This window comes from Sinocyclocheilus grahami, unplaced genomic scaffold, assembly GCF_001515645.1.
Source record: "Sinocyclocheilus grahami isolate Dianchi unplaced genomic scaffold, SAMN03320097.WGS_v1.1 scaffold1425.1, whole genome shotgun sequence".
Taxonomy (NCBI): domain Eukaryota; kingdom Metazoa; phylum Chordata; class Actinopteri; order Cypriniformes; family Cyprinidae; genus Sinocyclocheilus; species Sinocyclocheilus grahami.
The window spans coordinates 306,674-314,342 of record NW_015506604.1 but is presented as its reverse complement, the minus strand read 5'-3'; the positions used below and the strand labels follow the sequence as shown (position 1 = coordinate 314,342).

General features: G+C 30.8%; 1 pseudogene; it reads right to left on the bottom strand.

Moving 5' to 3' along the window:
• LOC107570197 (vitamin D3 receptor A-like) overlaps positions 1-7,669 on the bottom strand; it is a 67,078-nt pseudogene that overhangs the window by 5,697 nt on the left and 53,712 nt on the right.

Here is a 7,669-nt window from a genome sequence, read left to right as displayed (position 1 = left end):
TAAAATGTTTTTTACAGGAGTTTCTTATGCTTATTAAGGCTGCATTTATTTGATCAAAAATACAGGAAAAAATCTAATATTGTGAAATATTATTATGATGTAAAATAATGATTTTCTATTTGAATATACATTAAAATGTAATTTATTTCTGTGATGCGCAGCTGAATTTTCAGCATCATTACTCCAGTCTTCAGTGTCACATGATCTTCAGAAATCATGATAATATGCTGATTTATTATCAGTGCTGGAGACTGTTGCTGCTTAATATTTGTTTTTGTAACCTGTGATACTTTTTTCAGGATTCTTTAATGAATAAAAAGTTAAAAAGTAGAGCATTTATTTAAAATAGAAATCTTTTCTAACAATATACACTACCGTTCAAAAGTTTGGGGTCAGTACATTTTCATTCTTTTTTTTTTTTAAAAGAAATTAAAACTGTTATTCAGCGAGGACGTGTTAAATTAAGTAGTGATAGCAAAGATTTATATTTTGAATAAATGCTGTTCTTTTTAACTTTTTATTCATCAAAGAATCCTGAAAAAAGTATCGCAGTTTCCACAAAAATATTGTGCAGCACAACTGTTGATAATTCTAGTAATAAATCAGCATATTAGAATGATTTCTGAAGATCATGTGACACTTTATACTGGAGTAATGATGATGGAAATTCAGCTTTGCATCACAGAAATAAATTATATTTTAAAGGATATTAAAATAGAAACCATCATTTTATATTGTAATAACATTTTGCAAGATTATAGTTTTTTTCTGTATTTCTGATCAAATAAATGCAGCCTTGATGAGCAGAAGACACTTCTTTAAAAACATTACAAGTCTCACTGACCCCAAACTTTTGAGCGGTAGCGTATGCCACAAGATTCTAGCTGTCACAAGATGTTTCTTGCCTCATTAGATCCTTATTTTACAATACCATTATAGTATTTATTAATATTTAGAATTAGCTTTTATTTTGATGTCTTCATTTTAATTTTAGTTTAACTTTTGGTATACTTTCGCAATTTTTATTAGGTTTTTGTTTTCATTTTTTTTATTTAGTTTTCTTTTTTTTATTACAGTTTTAGTTTTAGTAATTTTACTACTTCAACTTATTAAACCTATTAAACTTAGGTTAGTTGCCAAGGCAAAATGTAAAAGTTTTTTTATTTTAAGTTTCATCAAATATTTATATTTTATTTTATTTCAGCTCTATTTCAACGAACAAAAACTATTTGAATTGTTTTGCAATTTTCAGTATTCACTTTAATTTTAGTTTAAATTATACTTTTGTCATTTTTATTAGTTTTTGTTGAAATATGTAGTTAAAATTTTTGTAGTTATATTTTTATTTCAGTTTTAGTAAGTTTAAGTAATAAGTTAGTTGCTGTGACAAATTTTTTAACTAAAATTAAAATGACTAATACAATGTACAGTATGCTTCATGTGTCCAGAAATGCATCAGTGCATGCATCAAGGTGAGTGACTTTTGCATTATCAGATGTTTTTTAAAATATTTTATATGATTTAACTCGTATAGCCAGAGTGTGTTCAGGTAGATAAAGATTTCTCAAAATCATAGAAGGGTGAAAATTTGTGATGTGCTTGATGGGTAACAGTTTGTGCAAAAACATGTTAATCTGCATCGCTTTTGTTGTGACATTTTTGCCATGAACAGACTTTTAGAGACTTCTAAAATTTTGAAATGTTGGTCTATTTTGCTTCTATAGAATATATTCTTCAAACTAGAACTAAAACATTTGAAATACACATTTAAGTGTTTCTTTTATTGCACTTTATCTATTTGTGTCTTTAGATTTCAATTCCAACCCATATCTTTAAAAGTTTTTTCTCCACTTCAGCAGCACTTACATACACCAAAACTTACAGTTTTATTCCTCTCTATATTCTGAAGATTTTTACTGAAGCGTTTGTTCATATATCATTCACATTGGTTTATACAACATTTTATTCCTAAAAACATTGTGAAAAGCCATATCTTTAAAGGGACCATGAGTTTTTTCTCCACTTCAGCAGCACTTACATACACTAAAACTTACAGTTTTATTCCTCTCTGTATTCTGAAGACTTTTACTGAAGGGTTTGTCCATATGTCATTCACCTGAGTTTATTATTGCACTTTATCTATTTGCATCTGTAAATTGCAATTACAATCCATATCTTTAAAAGATTGTTTCTCCACTTTAGCAGCACTTACACCAAACTTAAGAGTTTTGTTTCTATATATATTCTGAAGGTTTTTATAGAGGGGTTTGTTCATATTTCAATCAGGCTGATTTTTATAACATTTTATTCCTAAAAACATGGCGAAAATTTGTTTTTTTCTGTCTGTTGATAGTATTCTCTTATTTACAGAGTGATAAAAAGAGATATCCAAAATCCCCTCTTTAACCTTTAACTCTAATGTCAACTGAATGCCTTAAGACATTGATTCCTGTTTTCTGAAAAAAAAAAGATCAAAAATAAGTTTATGCTTAAAACAAGGCAAACTTTATTAGTGGGGTCAGAAATAAATGATTGATTATTTCCCTTTGAATTCAGTTTATTTTTCTAATTTCAAGATCAATTGTTCAGAAAACAAGACTTACATCTTAAGTCATTTAGCTTCTCAATTAAATGTATCTTGATTTAAGAATGTTTAGATATTTGTGCTGGAAAACAAGACAAGTAACAAAATCGTTGTAATAAAAAAAAGTGGGAAAATTATGTTTTCAAGTTGTTAGAAACTAACATCTCACAGAATGGATGTGTGTATTCCTATTTAAATGTATTTTGGGGACACATTTGTGACCCTATTTAGACTTAGCTTAGTGAGTGAGTGTGTGTGTGTGTGTGTGTGTGTGTGTGTGTGTGTGTGTGTGTGTGTGTCAAATATTTATATTTTATTTTATTTCAGCTCTATTTCAACGAACAAAAACTATTTGAATTGTTTTGCAATTTTCAGTATTCACTTTAATTTTAGTTTAAATTATACTTTTGTAATTTTTATTAGTTTTTGTTGAAATATGTAGTTAAAATTTTTGTAGTTATATTTTTATTTCAGTTTTAGTAAGTTTAAGTAATAAGTTAGTTGCTGTGACAAATTTTTTAACTAAAATTAAAATGACTAATACAATGTACAGTATGCTTCATGTGTCCAGAAATGCATCAGTGCATGCATCAAGGTGAGTGACTTTTGCATTATCAGATGTTTTTTAAAATATTTTATATGATTTAACTCGTATAGCCAGAGTGTGTTCAGGTAGATAAAGATTTCTCAAAATCATAGAAGGGTGAAAATTTGTGATGTGCTTGATGGGTAACAGTTTGTGCAAAAACATGTTAATCTGCATCGCTTTTGTTGTGACATTTTTGCCATGAACAGACTTTTAGAGACTTCTAAAATTTTGAAATGTTGGTCTATTTTGCTTCTATAGAATATATTCTTCAAACTAGAACTAAAACATTTGAAATACACATTTAAGTGTTTCTTTTATTGCACTTTATCTATTTGTGTCTTTAGATTTCAATTCCAACCCATATCTTTAAAAGTTTTTTCTCCACTTCAGCAGCACTTACATACACCAAAACTTACAGTTTTATTCCTCTCTATATTCTGAAGATTTTTACTGAAGCGTTTGTTCATATATCATTCACATTGGTTTATACAACATTTTATTCCTAAAAACATTGTGAAAAGCCATATCTTTAAAGGGACCATGAGTTTTTTCTCCACTTCAGCAGCACTTACATACACTAAAACTTACAGTTTTATTCCTCTCTGTATTCTGAAGACTTTTACTGAAGGGTTTGTCCATATGTCATTCACCTGAGTTTATTATTGCACTTTATCTATTTGCATCTGTAAATTGCAATTACAATCCATATCTTTAAAAGATTGTTTCTCCACTTTAGCAGCACTTACACCAAACTTAAGAGTTTTGTTTCTATATATATTCTGAAGGTTTTTATAGAGGGGTTTGTTCATATTTCAATCAGGCTGATTTTTATAACATTTTATTCCTAAAAACATGGCGAAAATTTGTTTTTTTCTGTCTGTTGATAGTATTCTCTTATTTACAGAGTGATAAAAAGAGATATCCAAAATCCCCTCTTTAACCTTTAACTCTAATGTCAACTGAATGCCTTAAGACATTGATTCCTGTTTTCTGAAAAAAAAAAGATCAAAAATAAGTTTATGCTTAAAACAAGGCAAACTTTATTAGTGGGGTCAGAAATAAATGATTGATTATTTCCCTTTGAATTCAGTTTATTTTTCTAATTTCAAGATCAATTGTTCAGAAAACAAGACTTACATCTTAAGTCATTTAGCTTCTCAATTAAATGTATCTTGATTTAAGAATGTTTAGATATTTGTGCTGGAAAACAAGACAAGTAACAAAATCGTTGTAATAAAAAAAAGTGGGAAAATTATGTTTTCAAGTTGTTAGAAACTAACATCTCACAGAATGGATGTGTGTATTCCTATTTAAATGTATTTTGGGGACACATTTGTGACCCTATTTAGACTTAGCTTAGTGAGTGAGTGTGTGTGTGTGTGTGTGTGTGTGTGTGTGTGTGTGTGTGTGTGTGTGCGCGTGTGTGTGTGAGTGTGTGTGCAGAGGCGGACAGTAGAATAGTATTTTTACTTTACTCAAGTAAATTTAAAAAGTATCTGTAGCTTATCAGAGTGTTTTTCTTTGGAAAACTTTTACTTCACTACATTCCAAAGCATAATATCATAATTTTTACTTCACTAAATTTCATAAATAAAAGTTGTAGTTTGTTTTACCTTTAATACTTAAGAATATAAAAAATTTTGTACTTTCTTGTACTCAAGTAAATCTTTGAATTACTTTTACTTGAGTAAACGTAAGAAAGTAATAGATTTCTAATGTAATTAAGTATTAAATGAAAATTAATATGAAACGTAGTGCAGTAAAAAGTACAATATTATGCTTTGGAATATTGTGAAGTAAAATTTTCTAAAGAAAAACACTGATAAAGTGTGAGTGTGTGTGAGTGTGTGTGTGTGTGAGAGTGAGAGTGTGAGTGTGTGTGTGTGTGTGTGTGTGTGTTTGTTACCTGGTGAATGGTTGAATGAATCTGATGAAGCGTCAGACAGAGAGTGAAGAGACGCGGCACGACTGGCGCTGCGGGTGACTGGACCCTCACGGACCGGAGGCTAATCACACAAAAACCTGATATTACAAACTATTACACAAACTCTTAAGAGAGTAAAACCGCAGGATGTGTTCAGAACAGAGTCTCCATTAGAGAACACAACAAACATCAGAAATAACTGCACTTATAAAACATCACAGTGTTCCGAGAGATGAAGGTGAACTCCAGCTCAGGTTTCACGAGGAGAACTAGAGCTCAAATTCTGCTCGTTAATGAAATGACTGTAAAAGGAGAGTCTTTAGTAACTACATTAACATACAGACACATGATCTACAACAGATTCAGCCTTTACAAAGAAAATAAACTCCATATACACGTATTAAACTCATATCAGAGTCATTAAAGTCCAGAATACCGGCAACACAACTGGTTGTAAATGTGTTTGCTCGTCAGTAATAATTTACGAAACATCAAATCAAAAATCACAGAATTAGTCGCAGCTTTTTCATCAAAACAAAACAATAATTTACCTAGTTACCCATCCCTGCCAGGTTCTCTGTTTATTTGTAATGCCTTACAAACCAGATCGCATATTAGATAGATTTAATTTATTTTGGTAGATACAGCTAGATGATTATTGTTTATTTATGCACTTATGAAATACTGATTTTATTGTGTTTTATTTTAGATTTCCCCCCCCTTAATTTTAAGCGTTTAAAGATGTGAAACAGAAGAAACACACACACACACACACACACAAAAGATATAGAAAAAGAGTTTACTGTTTGAAATGGGAAAAACCAAACACTTTATAAACAAGCTGATGCAGAAAAGCTCATATAGCACCGTTTAAAAGTTTGGGTTCAGTAATGTTTTTTTAAAGAAATTAATACTTTTATTGATCAAGGCTGCATTAAATTGATCAAAAGTGACAGTGAAGACATTTATAATGTAACAAACGATTTCTATATCAAATAAATGCTGTTCTTTTGAACTTTTTATTCATCTATGAATCCTGAAAAATAAAAAGTATGACAGTTTCCTCAAAAATATGAAGCAGCACAACTGTTTTCAACATTGATAATAATCAGAAATGTTTCTTGAATCATTAGAATGATTTCTGAAGATCATGTGACACTGAAGACTGGAGTAATGATGCTGAAAATACAGCTTTGATCACAGGAATAAATTACATTTTAAAATATATTCACACAGAAAATAGTTATTTTAAATTATAATAATATTTCACAGTTTTTACTGTATTTGGGATCAAATAAATGCAGCCTTGATGAGCAGCAGAGACTTTATGAAGGAGTCTGAACTGACCCTGAATCGGACGAAATCGGAGTAGGAGTCGTCGTAGGTCTTGTGATGCGCCTCCACCAGTGTGTTGATGATCTGCATCTGCTCCTCGCTCAGACGAGGTTTCCGCGCCTCCCGCGCCGCCTCCTCCTCCTTCCTCTTCAGGATCAGCTCCTTCTTCCTCAGCACCTCCTCGTCTGTCAGAATGACTGAGACACAGACAGAACCAGTTAGACTTCTGAAGATGCACAAATGACGAAATAAAACAACATTAACTGAAATCAAACAAAATATTAAAAAACAGCTAGTTTTATAATAACAGCTATTATTTCCAATCTCCATTAAATTTAAGCAGAAGTAGTAAAATAACTATAACTGAAAAAAAGAAAGAAACATTTTTATATATATATATATATATATATATATTAGTGGTGTCAAAACAGGCGCGAGTCAAACGAGAGCGGAAACAGTACTGTGCTCGCAGCGCGTGCTCTTCAATTGCACTCACAAAGGTGCCGGTGCGCGCTATATCCTGTATCCTTTCATATCAAAGCGCGAAATAAACTACGTGCATGCATTGTCGTGGTCAGTCAAGTCATGAAGTTACCAAAAAGGCGATTAAAGCTGCCTTAAAACTGTGCATGCATGTAATATATTTTACATGAGTCACATATAAGAACATGTCTCAGAAATGGTTTTCAAAACTGTCCTGGAGCAGCCCAGCACTGTCTCACTCATCTAGCACACATGATTTAACTCGTCAACTCATTAATAGAGACTTTAAGACCTGAAGTGGGTCAGAAAAGGTAAAAAGAGTTGAGAGAAAATATGATGCTTGTCAGATCCGCGTCACGTTCAGCAGCAGCGATAACTTCAATTTCAGTATATTTCTGCTGAAGGGCACAGGTAAATATGACATTTATTATAATGGGTTTACGTGAAGATTGTTTTAAGTTAACTTAAATTAGAAGTTATTTTTTTTAAGTCTAATAAATGTTAAAATTGATAGCTCTCATTTATACTGGGGGGGGGGGCAATTTTATAGAGAAATCAGTATTGGTATCATTGATACTGACCTTCAGTCATAAATAAAAAGATGCCATTAAACAAATATGAAAAAATATACTGTCTTTATGTTGTTTGTACATTAATTTGAAGATTGAATGTGAAATTATTGCAATATAAAAGTATATGTTAAAACTTTAATGTTAGGTGGGATTAATCGCGATTAATTTCAGAAAAATGTGCG